This window comes from Lissotriton vulgaris, chromosome 8 (genome assembly GCF_964263255.1).
Source record: "Lissotriton vulgaris chromosome 8, aLisVul1.2, whole genome shotgun sequence".
Classification (NCBI taxonomy): Eukaryota; Metazoa; Chordata; class Amphibia; order Caudata; family Salamandridae; genus Lissotriton; species Lissotriton vulgaris.
In genome coordinates, this window is record NC_141696.1 from 878,132,485 (window position 1) to 878,149,033 (window position 16,549).

Here is a 16,549-nt window from a genome sequence, read left to right on the forward strand (position 1 = left end):
TTATTGTCCCTCTTCCTCTGTATTCAAGGTATAAACCTACAAAACTAAAAAGGTACTTCTGGATTAGTCTGCCAGTGCATCCTTACTAACACCCAACATGCAGTTGCGTGTACCCAACCTCTGTGGAAGGACCTTACCAGTCTATATTAGTTCTGCAGCTAAAGCATATGGACTTCCTTTGCATTGTCAGACTTAAGGTTCTTGGCATGTATTATCAATGTTCATGTCCATGGACACCTTCATTGCCATGCACATTATTTGTGGTCAATTCCTTGAAAAGGGAGTCTTACCGCACTTCATCATCCCAGGACCCATCGCACATCCATTATATTTTCACTACCAAACTCTGGGTTAGTACTAGCATGACAGATACAGAATTATGCATATGCATTAGCATCCTATCCTTGATGTTCAGCTCTTCTGTCCTTTTTTATTCCCATAATGGTATAGACTTTAGTCATGCCTTCATGTATACCAGTAATTTCAGGTGTATCTGTATGCTGTATATCACTCATGTCCATTGCAAGCAGCTGTTACTAATTCATTTTGTCCACATTTGTAAGCCACCTCTTTCAGGGTAAGTCCAGAAAATATTGCGTGATCATTCCCTTTGGCCTACTTACTGATTCATTAACAGCATCTGATCTATTTAGCTAATCCACATCTATAATGAAAGACCTGACATATGGGTTAACTGTTAACTGGAGATAACCACTCTGAAGGAATGCCATCGTCATGCTGACATTAAGGGGCATATTTTCAAAGAGTTCAAGCAACACAGCACAGCATATGAAGATGCTAGGCTACCTTGAGTGAACGGGAGGGAGCAGATCTTCAGAAAAATGGTGCAATTCTGCTCTATTCACTGGTGCACCTGTGTCTGCCTAGTATAAGGGTGTCTGCATTAAGACCAGGATAGTTTTTTTGTGTAGGAAGGGGTATAGTCCTGAAAAAAACTATGCTTTGAGGCCATTTCCTCTTTATATGTGTTTTATCACACATGAAAAGAGGAAATAATGAGGAGAAATTGTGATGTTTCTTCTTGTTATCCCAGCCTCAGGCAGGCACACCATTTTGGAGCAAACCCATCTCTACAAGCCTTTGTTATTATGAGTTTGCATCAGAATCCATGGGAGGTGCAATGGCATGCTCATGCACCACCCATGGATCGCCTTCCTAATACAAAGTAACACAATGCAGTGAAATGGGATTTGTTATGTTACTTTTTTCAACAAAGCGGTGCAAATCGACATTTGCATTGCTTGGTAAATACCACAATGGATTTTGCGTCGGGTTTGCGTCAAAAAAGAGAAACAAACCTGGTGCTAAATCTTTTAAAATAAGCGATCCAATGTGGAAGATGTAGCATTTATAAATAATGACAGAAGAGTTCCTGGGAAATATATACAATAATAAATTACTATAGGTGTACAATTCTATAATCCTGAATCAATGAATTGTCAGCATGCACTGAATCAACAGGCTGGGCTAATGTTTTGAGAAACTTTTTGCAGCATTTCCTAAGGGCCTTGGAACAAAGAGAGTTTACTAGTGCTCTTGTTGGGTACCCTTGATGACAATTGGTTTTCCACAATCTGGATTCTTTGGGGTATATTTACAAATTTAGGGGCAGATTTACAATAAGTGGCGCATCCCTGCATATCAGCAGGGATGCGCCACTTATTGTGCGCCATGCCTCCGCCACCATTGATGCGCCACATTTACAATGTAGCGCACCAATGGGCAAAAACGGCACAGATGCGTGACGCATCTGTGCCGTAAAAGTGGCGCATTGCTGGAGTTGCGATGCAAGCGCGACGCAGCTCCAGCAAAGCTCTGGGGGCCCAATCTTGTTAATGCTGCGTCAATCCTTACGCCTGCTTCAAGCAGGCGCAGGGTTTTGACGCAGTATGGGCCCCAAAGTGACTGAGTGAAATCTTGTAGATTTCACTCAGCCACTTTTAGGAGGCGTTCCAGCGCCGGAACGCCCGCCCTGCGCAGGAACGCCTCCTTCTGGCGCAGGGCTTTACAACGTGACGCATCTCCCAGATGCGTCACGTTGTAAGTACCCCGCACCATGGCGCTTCTTTTGCGCCACCGCTGTGTCACAAAAGTGACGCAATGGCGGCGTAAAAGGGGCGCAAGGGGCTTGTAAATCTGCCCCTTACTTTTTAGCGTAAAACTGTGTTTTGTTTGCTGGAAACTTACTTGAAAGTAGCACAAAGCAGTGCATAGTGCAGCTTTGTAGTACTTAGCACCAAGGGGGCGTCCCTTGGAAGGTGCATGGGCATTCCCATGCAGCCACCCAAGGTCTGTGACACAAAAACCAATTTACTAAAAAAGCAGACATAAAAAGCAGACAGGGATTTGCATAAAAAATAGCACCCAATTCAAACATGCAATATCATGGAGAAATGCTTTTATTTCTCCTTACTTTTCTGACTTTGCATGTGTGCTGCGCTGTGCAGCACACTTACAAGGGAAACTTTTAAAGTTAGTCTAAGCATAGTATTTTGTAGGGAAAGGGTATATTTCCAGTACAAACCCCATGCTAGGCTCATGCAGAAACCCTTGCACTATGGTGCAAAGGTGTGTATGTGGCGCACACCAGTCCATTTCTGCGGTGGTGCTAGGGAGAAGGGAGGAGAGTGCCATATTTCTGTAAATATGACGCTCTCCTGCTTGCTCATTCTCATGCAGCACATCATTTGCAGCTGCTGCACTGCCCTGTACTATAATTGAGTAAATCTGGGCCTTTTTACTCCAATTTGATTGAACAAATATTGGCATAGTACTTCAGATTATCCATAGATAGCTTGGATGAACAGTCAAGGCTTACTCCAGCACACAGTAGTTGATCAGGAACACCAATACAGTACTGCACAAATATCAGGCAAAATAATCAGAGCGTTTTTGAGAGCCTTATCTTATGAAAAAACAGGGATGCAAATACATGTTTTACAGACAGGTGATCAAACTGTTAGGGCGGCGGAGGCCCTGCCACTACCAGTGTGACTGCAGCACAAAAGTCATATTGGTGAGGAAAGTTTGTCAAAAGGGCTCCAGCTGCGCGCAAAATGGCTGCCTAGTAGTGAGGCTCCGAGGGTGGCATAACCCTTCCCATCTATCCGACACATGATCTGTGACACTACGGTACTCCAAGGGCTGGGACCGACGTCCGGGAACCAAGCGGCGACGACTGCAGGTACTTTGATCCGAAACCGCAGCCGGGAAGTGGCAGATCCGGCGTGTGTCCGACAACGGCCTATTCCAGCTCCAGAGACCGCGGCCTCGATTAGTTGGCAACCCGGACCGGAAGTCCAGGTGCGGCGGCAACAGACTGCAGCGAGGAAGTGATGGCGGGCAAGAGGCTGCGAGACAGTGAGTGGACAGCCTTACACAGCCCACATCGGCGTGCGCCCCCTGGGAGAGACTGGTACCGCTACTCCGGGTGCACGGCTCATGAGGACATTGAACCGCTCAAACCCCACCTGGCACCTGCACGTATCTCAGGGCTGAAATCCGGGACAGGAGCCATTGTTTACGGGACGAGGGCAGTTTGCCGACACGATCTTCCCCCGCCCTACTACTGCCCCTCACAATTTGATTATCGAAGGACGCCCAAACCCCCCTACTTCAGAGGTGTGCTCAGTAGTGGCCGGCACCTGGTGGCAGAGAGTCCAGACTGAGACGGGGGACAAGGCAACATCTGTGCGTGAAGGGACAGCGATGAGAGGTGCAGTAGGGAGGCTTCAAGACTCTACTCCAGTTGCTGAGTGCGACCCTACACCATTGGCGGAGTCGAGCACTACAGGGGCATTGGGAACCACGCCGACTGGGGGAAGGCGAAGTACTGCGGAGGTCAGAGACCGGGCACTGAACCCCCCCCTTCCACCCCCCACTTCTACTCGTGAGTATACCAGCCAGTTGCCATAACGCTGCAGCAGTAGAACTAGTCCATTGGCGCATACCGGCTGGGACCTGAACACTCAGAGGCATCTGGTGGCGAGGGGCTGAATCAAAATCAGACCTGTGGCACTTCTGACAATTTGTAATAGGGAGGGGCCCGCACCTATAGTCACTTACCTGACCAGCTACGGCACAAACGTAGACCAGTGTGCATGAACTCAGAGGCCTTAACCTTTGGAGTGATAGCCTTCCTACTTCTACTACCCTCTCGACCGTCATCATGGCGGGCAGAGCCCCTCAACATCTGTCAACGCAGGTAAAATTGGACAAGTTCGCCTATGATAAAAACTCAACGCTTCTACCGGAAGGTCGTGCCTCCTCAGGCAAGAGTGCGGACAACGACGGTGCGACAAAGAAAGTCACGCTGGAGGACATCATGAAGGCGCAGTTTTTCAAGACTGTGGTTGTGCTGGCTATTGACACTGGAATAGGCGGGCCCTGGAGGGTGAGGAGGGTTAATGTGCCTAGAGGACCCTCCACCCCGGACAAGCAAGTACTATGGTTGGGGGGGGGGGAAAGAAGCACTCTGCTGAGTTGAAGAGGTGGGCAGTTGTAGGTCCGTTGAGCAATGCGGCAGTGAGGGAGGGTGGGAACCACGGAGGGGTTTTTGTTATTTTGTTTGCTCTGTTCCTGATTATCGATGGTGGAGAAGACGAGGCGATACAGCGTAGCAGCGCAGTTCTTGGTTTATTGTTTATGTACGTCATGGCAGGATGCAACGTGATATGTATACTGTGTACACGACAAGAAGACAGGTACAGTTTGCCAGTGGTATGGGGACGACTCCATATGTTTAACCAATGTCCTCATGACGCTTTTGAATTGGCAGTATGCAATGTTATTGGGGTATCACTCTTCTTTATTGTGGGATCCTGGTGGAGCAAATGTAGCTTTGATATGTGGACAGTTGTTAATTTGACTGATGGCTGAATGTAATTCGCAGGAGCCCAGGGCTCCCCAAACAGCTTTGGCGATATTATCTTGGAATGTCCGTGGACTGGGGGATAAGGTAAAGAGAGGTCTGGTATTACAATATTTAAAGTGCTGTAGCCCCGCGGTGGTCCTACTGCAGGAAACGCATCTAACAGGTTCGACTGTCAAGGCTATGGATAGATGGGGGTATCAAATGGTTGCCCATGCAGAATTCTCCTCAGGTTCTAGGGGTACGGGAATACTTATCAGGAAGAAGTTCCCGCTGGTGATACAACAGACGCGCGTTGACGATCTGGGTCGTTTTGCAGCGCTTACATGTCAATGGAAGGGTCGATTGTTCAATTTGGTCTCTGTTTATGTCCCACCGGCCCTCCATGCACCGACCGATTCTGCTCTTCCAACATTTTTGCTGACACTACCCACTGCAACACTGCTCATAGGGGGCGACTTCAATGATATACTTGACGGCTCACTAGACAGATTTCCCACTAGGTCAGGGGTGCAGGGTGGGCGACGCCTCCTTGGTCTCCTGGATGCTTTGGGACTCGCACATAGTTGGAGGTACACACACCCTGACGAGCAACAGTACACTTTCCACTCCGCAGTCCACAACTGTCATACACGCATTGATCACTTCCTAATGTCGGCAGGCGGCTTGCCCGGAATCGAAGAAGTAGTTATCCGCCCTAGGGGCCTATCCGATCACTCCCCACTGCTGTTAAAGTACACACATCACCAGACCTTCAGGAGGCGTAAGTTCCCGCTGCACGCTGGTTTTCTGCATGTTGCCCCTATCATGAAACACCTCACAGTCACTACCAGACACTTCTTCCAAGAAAATGCTGGTTCAGTGGACTCCCCTTGTACGCTCTGGGAGGCCTATAAGGTGGTCCTGCGTGGACAAGCACTGGCCTCAATTACAGGTCACAAACGGTCGCAGCGGGCGGAATTAAATAACCTGGAGGAGGAGCTCAACAATGCACTAACGTAACAGGCGACGCGCCCGTCACTTAGCGCCACCCTTGTGGTTCAGCTTAAGCAAACAGCGTATGTGCGTACCAGCGGGAAAGTGCAACACATGGCCTCCAAGCAACTAGGCATAGGGTATATGAACTAGGTGACAAGGCGGGGAAGATGCTAGCCTGGCTAGATAGGCAAGAAAGAGGGAATAGGGTCATAGCACAGCTGTTGTCCCCCATGGGCGCAGTGGTCACTAAGCCGGACAACATAGTGGATGTTTTGGCCGACCATTATGAACAACTGTATGCTTCCCAGACGTCCTATACGTCGGATAAGGCGTATGACTATATTAAAGATCTGACAATCCCCCAACTCTCCCTTGAAGCGGCACTCCTGTAGGAGGCAGACATCACCTTAAAAGAATTACAAACTGCAACCTACTCATTTGCGTCAGGTAAGGCGCTCGGCCTAATGGCCTTCCAGTAGAACTGTATAAAAGGACAGCACAGATGACTGCACCCTTTTTACTGGAGATGTTTCTTGCTAGCCTTGAGGTGGGAGAGTTACCGTGGGACCAGCGCCTCGCCACTATAGTTGCGATCCACAAGCCTGGTAGACCAGAGAGGGACTGTGCGTCCTACCGTCCAATATCCCTGATCAACGCAGAACCCAAGATTCTGGCCAAGCTGCTGGTGTTGCGCCTGACCCCCCATCTCACCTCCTTAGTACATCCAGACCAGTCTGGATTTATGCCACATCGTAGCATGGCCCTTAACTTGCGCAGGCTCCATGCGGTCTTGGCTCGCACGTCATGTATCCGGGAGCCTTCAGTTATCCTCTCCCTAGACGCCACCATGGCATTTGACACCGTGGAGTGGCCTTACCTCTTCGCAGTGCTCCGCCATATGGGCTTCGGCCCGAAATACTGTGCTTGGATTCGCCTCCTCTACAAAAAACCTTTAGCCCATGTCTCGGCCAATGGACGCACCTCTCGAGACTTCCAGCTTGGACGCGGCACGAGACAGGGATGTCCTTTATCCCCGCTGCTCTTCGCGCTGATTCTTGAGCCACTCGCAATCTGGATTAGATGGGAACCCTCTATCAAGGGGTTTTCCTGGACCAACACGTGGGAGGACCGCATTTCCCTATATGTGGATGACATTTTACTATACCTTACCTCCCCCAAGAAATCCATCCTAGAATTGCTGAACATTTGTGAAAAGTTTGGTATGGTGTCAGGTTACAATATCAATTGGTCCAAGTCCGTTCTCCATGTATTGACCGGTCCCCCCCCTATCTTACCCTTGAGTTGCCCCTTACGACCTACTGCGACAGCGTTCAAATACCTCGGTATTTATATTACGTCCGACCCGGACGAACTTTATGATCTGAATCTCACTCCCCACCTAGAGCGGTTTCAAAGAGACGTTAAGATGTGGCGAACGCTCCCTCCTCACGCTCTTGGGTAAGGCGGCGTTGTATAAAATGATGGCGCTCCCAGGATTTCTATATGTCCTTGAGAATACGCCATTCCTGATCCCTGACTCTTATTTTCGAACTATAGCTGCAACCGATACCACTCTTTTGTGGGATGGGAAACCGCCGCTTATTGCATAAGATAATTTAACAAAGAGTTGGTATGATGGGGGTATAGCGATTCCGAACGTAGAGTTCTATTACTGGGCAGCCCATCTTAAGCAGATTAACTACTGGTTTCACGCTCCGCAGACCGAGCCAGCATACCTCGCTGACAGACAAAGCTTGGAGAGCCGAGGCCTGCTAGGCAATCTATATAGCAGTCATATGCCGGCAGACCTACTCAGACCCATGCAACACACTGTACACCTTTGGTATAAAGCGAATCAGCGTTTTAAATGCTCTGGGACAATTACGCTGATGACATCACTGTGGGATTCCTACAGATTAGGCCCCCTTCACAACAGTAAAGGGTTCCGGAACTGGGATGCCATCGGCATTTCACTGGTGGGTGACTTCTGGAAAAGGGGAAAGGTGGTAAATTTCTCCCACCTTCAAACACAGTATGACATGGCACAAAAGGAAAGGTTCAGATACCTTCAAATTAAACACGCACTCCAGTCGGTCATATCTCTAGGTACTGATCTAGAGGAGTCCTCCCCGCTAGAAGACAGGCTCCTAACGGAACACATGCCAGATAGGGCCACTTCATTGACCTACTGGAAATTGATCAACAATCTCTGTGACTTGACGTCCACGCTGCAGCAGAAATGGCCCAGGGAAGTGGATGATTTTGATGAATCCGAATGGCAGGAGGCCCTTTCGTCTCCCAGAGAAACAGCGATATCCTCCAGGTTGAAACTGGTTCAACTTAAAATATTACATCGCACATACTACACAAGAACGACATTATTCAAAATAGGGTCTGCCCCTCACAAATTTTGCTTGCGAAACTGCGGAGACGAGGGGTCATTCTTTCATACCATATGGGACTGTATGCATGTAGCGAGGTATTGGACAGCAGTTATGTGCACGCTATCCCAAACTACAAATATCTCCCTGACGCCAGAGCCCCAGCGCTGTTTGCTGAATGTATGGGAACCAAATGACTTAAATCACCGACAACAAGCAAAAGGCAACATTGCTTTATTGTGGGGCTCCGAAGCGCTACCTACCCTCCGTAAGTGGGATATGGATGAAATAATGGTGGCAGAAAAGTCGGTGTTCATACATCGTGGGTGCCCCTGAAATGGGAGAAATATGGGGGGCCTGGAAAAAGTTTTGTGGTAATATTTGTGACCCTCTGAGCCTTGACGACGATGACAATGCCTCAGTATGACCAATATCGACCATGTAACAATATTACTGGGTTAGATGTCAATTTATAGAATCCTTTTATATAATACAATTTATGGACTGCACTGCTTTGTTCTTGCGATCCACATAATGTATGCTATTTTGCTGATATGTATCATTGCCATGATTGTACTCTTAATAAAAATATTTAAAAAAAATAAAAAATAAAAAAAAGGGGCTCCAGCTGACATGCGGGGAGGATTTTGGAGAAATTATAATGCTGAGCAGGTGTTGATTTGTAGGTGACCTTTTCTGCAGTTTTTCAGAAACAAACTCCCAAAGTGAGGCTTTCATCTGAAACACAAATGCCCATGATGAAAAGGGAGTTTTCTTCCTGCAAGTTAGTGACATCACGGAATTGGTTATGTTGTCCGTGCTGGATGACCTGAGACTCAAGGCTGACAAAAAAACTCCCGGTGCCCTGTTCCTCCTGGACTTATCCGCGGCATTTGATACCGTTAATCACTGCCAACTTCTTTCGCGGATAAGGGACCAGGGGATTCAGGGCTCAGTCCTAGCCTGGCTGACACCCTTCCTTCAAGATCGCTCACAGCGAGTCCAGCTTACAGACCTTGTGCCAAAATCAGCTAAATTGACCTGTGGTGTGCCCCAAGGTTCGGCCCTGTCACCCCTGCTTTTTAATATATATCTTCAGCCTCTGATTGCAGCACTGAACAGGATGGACTGTAGAGTCTATAACTATGCTGACGATACATAAATCCTGATCCAGATTGAGGACTCAGCTACGGCTCACTTGAGAATGCAAAACATTCTCAAGTTTACAATCAGCTGGATGTCGGATAACTCGCTAAAAATAAATCCAGACAAAACTGAAGTCCTGGCAATTACGACAGCTGTCAATCCATGGAGCGATCAGTTCTGGATGGCCGAATTAGGGCCACGTCCAGCTCCAGCACTGGCAGTAAAAAGCCTTGGCATCAAAGTTGATGCCCTGATATCCATGACACAGCAGGTATCTTCAGTGGTGAGCACCTGCGTTAGCCTGTTACGCCAGTTGCGGAAACTCTCCCCACTGCTGTCCTTTTCCACGCTTAGGTTGGCGGTTTCCGCTCTGATCTTGGCATGGTTGGACTATGGTAACTCTTTATACCATGTCCTCCCAAAAAACCTCCTGAGCAGACTCCAGGTGGTAATGAACGATGCGGCCAGGCTCATTTTTAACAAACCTAGGCATACTCGAGCCACGCTTTTACTCTGCAGCCTTCATTGGCTGCCAATCACTCAAAGAATAAAATTCAAAAGCCTCTGCATCGCGCATAAGGCAATCTACGGTTCAGCCCCAAATATATCAAGGAGCGGCTCATTAAGTACATGCCAAGCAGGACCCTTCGGTCTGCTGAGGCATGCAACTTGATATGCCCTCGGTCTAACTTTGCATCCAAGGGTGGCCAGCCTTCTCCAGCACTGTCCCCTTGGCATGGAACCACCTCCCAGCAGAACTCAGGAAGGAAACTAACCTGCTGGTGTTTAGGAAGAAGTTGAAGACTGTGCTTTTCAAGGAGGCGTGGGGCCCCTGTGATTTGGCAGTCCTGCCCACCGATGTTGTGTCCGCTGATAGCGCTTAGATACCTCGGGGTGATATAGCGCTTTACAAGCCAATAATAACATAACATAACATAACATAACATAACATAACATAACATAACATAACATAACATAACATAACATATATTTTTTTATTTTTAATTTTTCTTCCTTTCACTGACCTGTTTCACAAGGTGGACATCGGCAGGCAAATTAAGCTCTGAAAGGCCAATGCTAAGTAAGGTGTGCTATTGGATGCACTTAAGCTGGCAACACTGTGATGGGTGGGGCTTCCAATTGTGAAGCCAGCTGGGGCTCTGCAGTCAGAAACACTGCAGGTCCCCCAACTCTAAATGATACACAAGAGTGTGAGGGTGTCCAAATCGGAAAAATGTGATTGAAAGAAGATGCATCATTGCACACATTGTAAGTAGGGGTCTAATGCCTAATTTACGACTTTTTGGCATAGGGCAGCCCCACTAGTAATTTTTACCCCTACGCTATTTAACACTTTCCCTACTGTTGCACTCTCTGGAGTGGGAATAGTAATTTTTCACCCTCCCGCTATCCAACACTTTCCCTACTGTTGCACTCTCTGGAGTGGGAATAGTAATTTTTACCCCTACGCTATCCAACACTTTCCCTACTGTTGCACTCTCTGGAGTGGGAATAGTAATTTCTACCCCTACGCTATCCAACACTTTCCCTACTGTTGCACTCTCTGGAGTGGAAATAGTAATTTTTACCCCTACGCTATCCAACACTTTCCCTACTGTTGGACTCTCTGGAGTTGGAATACTAATTTTTACCCCCACGCTATCCAACACTTTCCCTACTGTTGCACTCCCTGGAGTTGGAATACTAATTTTTACCCCTACGCTATCCAACACTTTCCCTACTGTTGCCCTCTCTGGAGTGGGAATAGTAATATTTACCCCTACGCTATCCAACACTTTCCCTACTGTTGCACTCTCTGGAGTGGGAATAGTAATTTTTACCCCTACGCTATCCAACACTTTCCCTACTGTTGAACTCTCTGGAGTTGGAATACTAATTTTTACCCCTACGCTATCCAACACTTTCCCTACTGTTGCACTCTCTGGAGTGGGAATAGTAATTTTTACCCCTACATTGCCCAACACTGTCCCTACTGTTGCACTCTCTGGAGTGGGAATGGTAATTTTTACCCCTACGCTATCCAACACTTTCCCTACTGTTGAACTCTCTGGAGTTGGAATACTAATTTTTACCCCTACGCTATCCAACACTTTCCCTACTGTTGCACTCTCTGGAGTGGGAATAGTAATTTTTACCCCTACGTTACCCAACACTTTCCCTACTGTTGCACTCTCTGGAGTGGGAATAGTAATTTTTACCCCTACGTTACCCAACACTTTCCCTACTGTTGCACTCTCTGGAGTGGGAATAGTAATTTTTACCCCTACGCTATCCAACACTTTCCCCACTGTTGCACTCTCTGGATTTGGAAAAGTAATTTTTACCCTTACGCTATCCAACACTTTCCCTACTGTTGCACTCTTTGGAGTCGGAATAGTAATTTTTACCCCTACGCTATCCAACATTTACTTACTTTTTTTAATTTGTTTCCATTTTTACAAATTTTTATTTATATTATTAGTTTATGTTTATATATGTATTTGTAATTTATAATATTGTTAATTATTTACAAGTTATTAAAATAATTTATAATAGTTATTATTAAGGAAGTATATGTTATGTACTATATGTATATGTTTAATTTTTTTAAAATTTAATTATGTTTATTTATTCATTTTAGATATTACAACATATTGTTAACTATGTTTATTACATCTATAAGTATTATTTAATTTATTGTACATATTTTTTTATTTAAAAAAAAACAATATTTTTTAATTAGGATATTTTTGATATAGATTTTTTTTCTCGATAATTTTGTACTTATCTTGTCAGAGATGGCATGTCGATATTGTTCACATAGATATTTTTGTTGCGATATGTTTGTAGGTCGATATTTTTTATATCGACATTTTGTCAGACATTAGACTGTATCCTATGTTGTTGTTGGCCCATGCATTTTACTCATCACTGAGGGATTCTGTCTCCAAATATTTCACTGACAACTGGGACATACCACTTCTAGGTTGTTGGAGGAGTGGGAAGCACCTACAAGTACTGAGTGGGTGGTGCTTGGAGTTTGGGTGGGTGAAAGGGCCAATATCCACAGGGATTTGATGTAAACAGAGGCACCTCTAGGTCAGCAGGACACTGTGGTCCACAAGCAGGATGGATGTTACCCACGCTGACAGATACTCAAACACACCACACTTATGTGATTGAGAAACTCAGTTGCTTTTACTTGGCAACATGACAAGCTGGAGTGCACACAGAGGGAGATAAGTCAGGGCAACTCCTGTCCCACCTCCTCTGTTGCTTAACAACTACCCAGCAGATGATGATGGTTAGGGATCACCTCCCCCAGATGCACACTAGTCAGGCAGCCATCCTTGAATTCTTCACAGTGTATTGTCTATACATTACCCCTAGTCTGAATGCTAGGTAGATGTTTCCTAATTACTGGCTAGATTGTATCTAACTGTACTTGACCTGGCAGCATGTGCAATGATCAACTACCGATTGGCTGGTACCAGAGATACATAGTGATTGTGCACACTTCCACAATCCATTGTCCATGCTTGAAAGGATTTTTTAATCCTTAGTACAGTAATGGTGCTTCGACTGCTGGTACACATACAGCATCTAGTGCATGGAGTCCAAAAGGTTTCTATCCATGATAGATCCATGGCGCTTAACAGTCATAGCCAAAATAGGGTGCTGTAGCTGGTCCAGGGGAGTGGTGTCCATAGGGAAGCCTATTTAGTGCTGGATTTGGTGAATTCATTCAATACCATTGATTGGGTAGAGATTGCAGGGCAACTGTAACAACACATATTTATTTTTAATATCAAGCAAACTGCCCAAGTCAAGTGTCACCCTCTATTAGATTGGGCAGAGGGACTCATCAGGACTGGCCCCTTTCCCCACTGCTCTCTGTCTTGACAATATAGCCTGTAGTACAGCAACGTTTTCACAGGTGGGAGGCATTGGGAGTTCTACCATGCAATGAGGTACATGGAGTATCCATTGATAAAGACGAGATGCTGCTTGATATTCAGTCTATCTGCAGAAACATTCCAAATATTTCTGTGAGACTATCAGATTTGCAGAGTGTGTCAAGTTGTGATGTTAACTGGGCCAAGTGTGTTTTAATCCTCTGTGTGGAGTATCCTCCACAAGAGGTGATGGCGGTTGAGTAGAGGGTGATGCGTGAGCCTCATGTGCTTTGGTACTCAGGGATCTGTACCTGCCATGATGCAAACTATCTCATTGTGTAAATCTTAGCAGGGACACATCCTCCTTACGTCCACACATGGCTTTTTGTATCACTCGCCCTGTTACAGGCCAAGGATGTATTTTATTTTCCAAGATGTTAATGCCCCCCTGAATCTTGTATGTTTGCCATCACCTAGCAGTGGCTGTGCCTCGGGTCACCTCCAGGGAGTTGTACACCACGCTGAGAGGGTTGATCTGCAGTAGTGGTATTATAAGTGTGGCTCTGTGGAGGCTGCATCTGCCTGTGTGAAGGCTGTCCAGGGTGTGCATTTTTTATTGAATGTTATGTGGCAGGACTGCTGCAGTGGCTGGTGTGATGTTTGGCTGGGAGGCGGTTGTATGAAGTGGGCATGTTCCCAACATACAGGACACAGGAGATGGCAGGATGATTGTTGCTCCCTGGAGTGCAGTTCCCCTGTGGAGCTCCCCTGTTAAGTTGACAGCCTGGTGAAAGTGGGTTATTTGACCTAAAAGGACCTCTGGCTACTCAGGCATATGATCCGGTACTCTCCTGTTATTCTTCCCTTCCAAGCACCTTTCCATAGATGCTTTGTTTGGAAGGACTGACTGCATGGAAAGACATGGGATAGCGCTCAGTGGGGCACCTATTTAGTATCTGGGAACACATTACCTTTGGCCGGTTGCAGGTGGATCCTGACATTTCAGGGGGAATTTGGCACAGTGATAGATGAGATGGGACACATGTGGAGAGTCACAGACACTGATTAGGCACATCGCCCCTCCCCAACCCACGCCCGCTCGGAGACTGGTGACCTTATTTGATGATGTGTTCGAACACATGAGGAATGAGCCACTATCACCTGCTTGCTGGCTATGGGACACTGATATATCATGAGTCCTCATGGGCGAAGAGTGGGAATACACAAGGCACTACCTATGTACAGTAGCTTGTGATGCCAAACTCCACTCCATTCAATTTGACAACTGGCACAAGGCGTGTCACACCTCAGCTGTCTGACCTAGAAAGTTTGTGTCTTGCCCTCTGTGCACACAATGTAATGCACCTATTTTGTATTTGATACATATGTTCTGGACATGACTGTATGCTGCAAACCTGTGGTCTGGATTTACAGATGTACTTGGCACAGTGAGGGGTTGGTTAAACCTCCTTCAATTGGAGGGGATGCAGAAAGGGATATTCCTGCAGATGATGCTTTGAAAGGTATCCAATGATAGGATGGATTTGTAAATAAACAAAACATACTGGGCCGTTTGCATGCATTGTTAAGCCTCTGCAGACCCAACACTACAACACCTGGGTACAGCAACTCGCTAATGGTGTAGGGCTGAGGCTACTGCGCAGCGAAGGGAGTGAGTCATGTGCCTCCACAAGATTACACTAGCTAAGCTGTAGGACAACTTGTCGCAGGACTTACAGGATACAAAAGAATGGCCACTGAATGTTTGAAGGATTTTGAAGGCTCAGACTCACATACAAGTGGCCATGGACCTACCTGAGGAGGTCCAGACATGGCTAGATGAGGCAGCTGCTCTGCCTTGTGAGTCAGATTGGCTGCCTGACATCCCCTCCTTCATTTACGTGTAGGGCTGTCTCTTATAATTCAGATATGCTACAATGTCAACTGTTGACAATGGATTTTGTACTAGAGGCCAGAGTCTAACCCCCCATGTGTGTACTGTGAGGTATGTGGGATGCTGACCCTCTAAATGCCCATGATCCCTCTGTGCTCATCTATTTTGTTATCGCCATCATGTTGTTCAATTTTGTACCATATTCTCCTATTGTGGTATGCTTGAGTGAATGATTAATGTTTGTTATGCCCACCTGACCAGATCTGCATTACCTGCCTAATGTAAGGTGATTTACATCCATCCCAATTTGTGCCCCGGACATGATATTGAGCTAATACTAAGGGATTTGTTTGGATGTTGTAGTGATTTGTGACTTGTGTGCAGGTACATGCATTGAGCCATATGCCAGCAAATGCAATTCCCTGTCTCTTTCTTTTGAATGCAACAAATGTTCTGAGTTTTGAAATGGGTTTCTTCCTTCCCCAAGGTTTTCTATCATTAACCATTCTTTATGTACCTGCAGATTTGAAGCCCTCTACATGTGGACTCTTATCACTTTATACCTTTTTGAGTGCTGTTACTCCAAGTGGGACATTTTGATACCAGTCAGTCAGTCAGTCACCATGTCCTGACTGTACAAGTAGGTATCCTAGCTCATGCCCTGCGTGCTGGCCTAAGTGAACAGTGGTGGAGGAATGGCATAGGTCCACCTGGGGCATGTAACCTTGCCTGGCAAAGCATATGGGGCCCCAAGATAGTTGTGTCCCAATGTATTTGTGTGATGTGTGCATGCAAGCAGACATGGGTGCATGCTAGAGATTGTATGTAAGGGAATCATCTGTGTGAGTCCTGCCCAGGATCTATGCTGGATCCTTCACATGTGATTCCTGACACCTCCGACATCCCATGCTGGTTGTAACTCCCTAGGAGGACCCAGCTACCTGCTCTGTAGTGAGGCTGAGATAATGGAGAGCAGGGGCTTTGGTGGATGCCTGCTCTGACACTGCTGTATTCAGCAGGACCAATATGTGGGCTGATGGGAGAGTGGCAGGCCATGGTTGACTAAGGTGTGAGATTGTAAACGAGCTAGGCCTAGTTTTTCCACGTTAATGGGTGGATGTATTGTGTTGCTTCCTGGTAGATCAACCATATTTTTACATTATTTTCACATGGAGTTTATACATGTTGTTGGCTAATTAAAAGCTATACAGACTAGATAAGTAGCTTCTTGCTATGGTGTTTGTAAAATGGCAAGGGGATTATGGTAAATGATGTCACTTCCTGCAATGTGACTTCCTATGACATATGAGATCTTTTGGTATTTATTTACATTACAGAAATTCAGGTGCTGCCTGCGGAAATG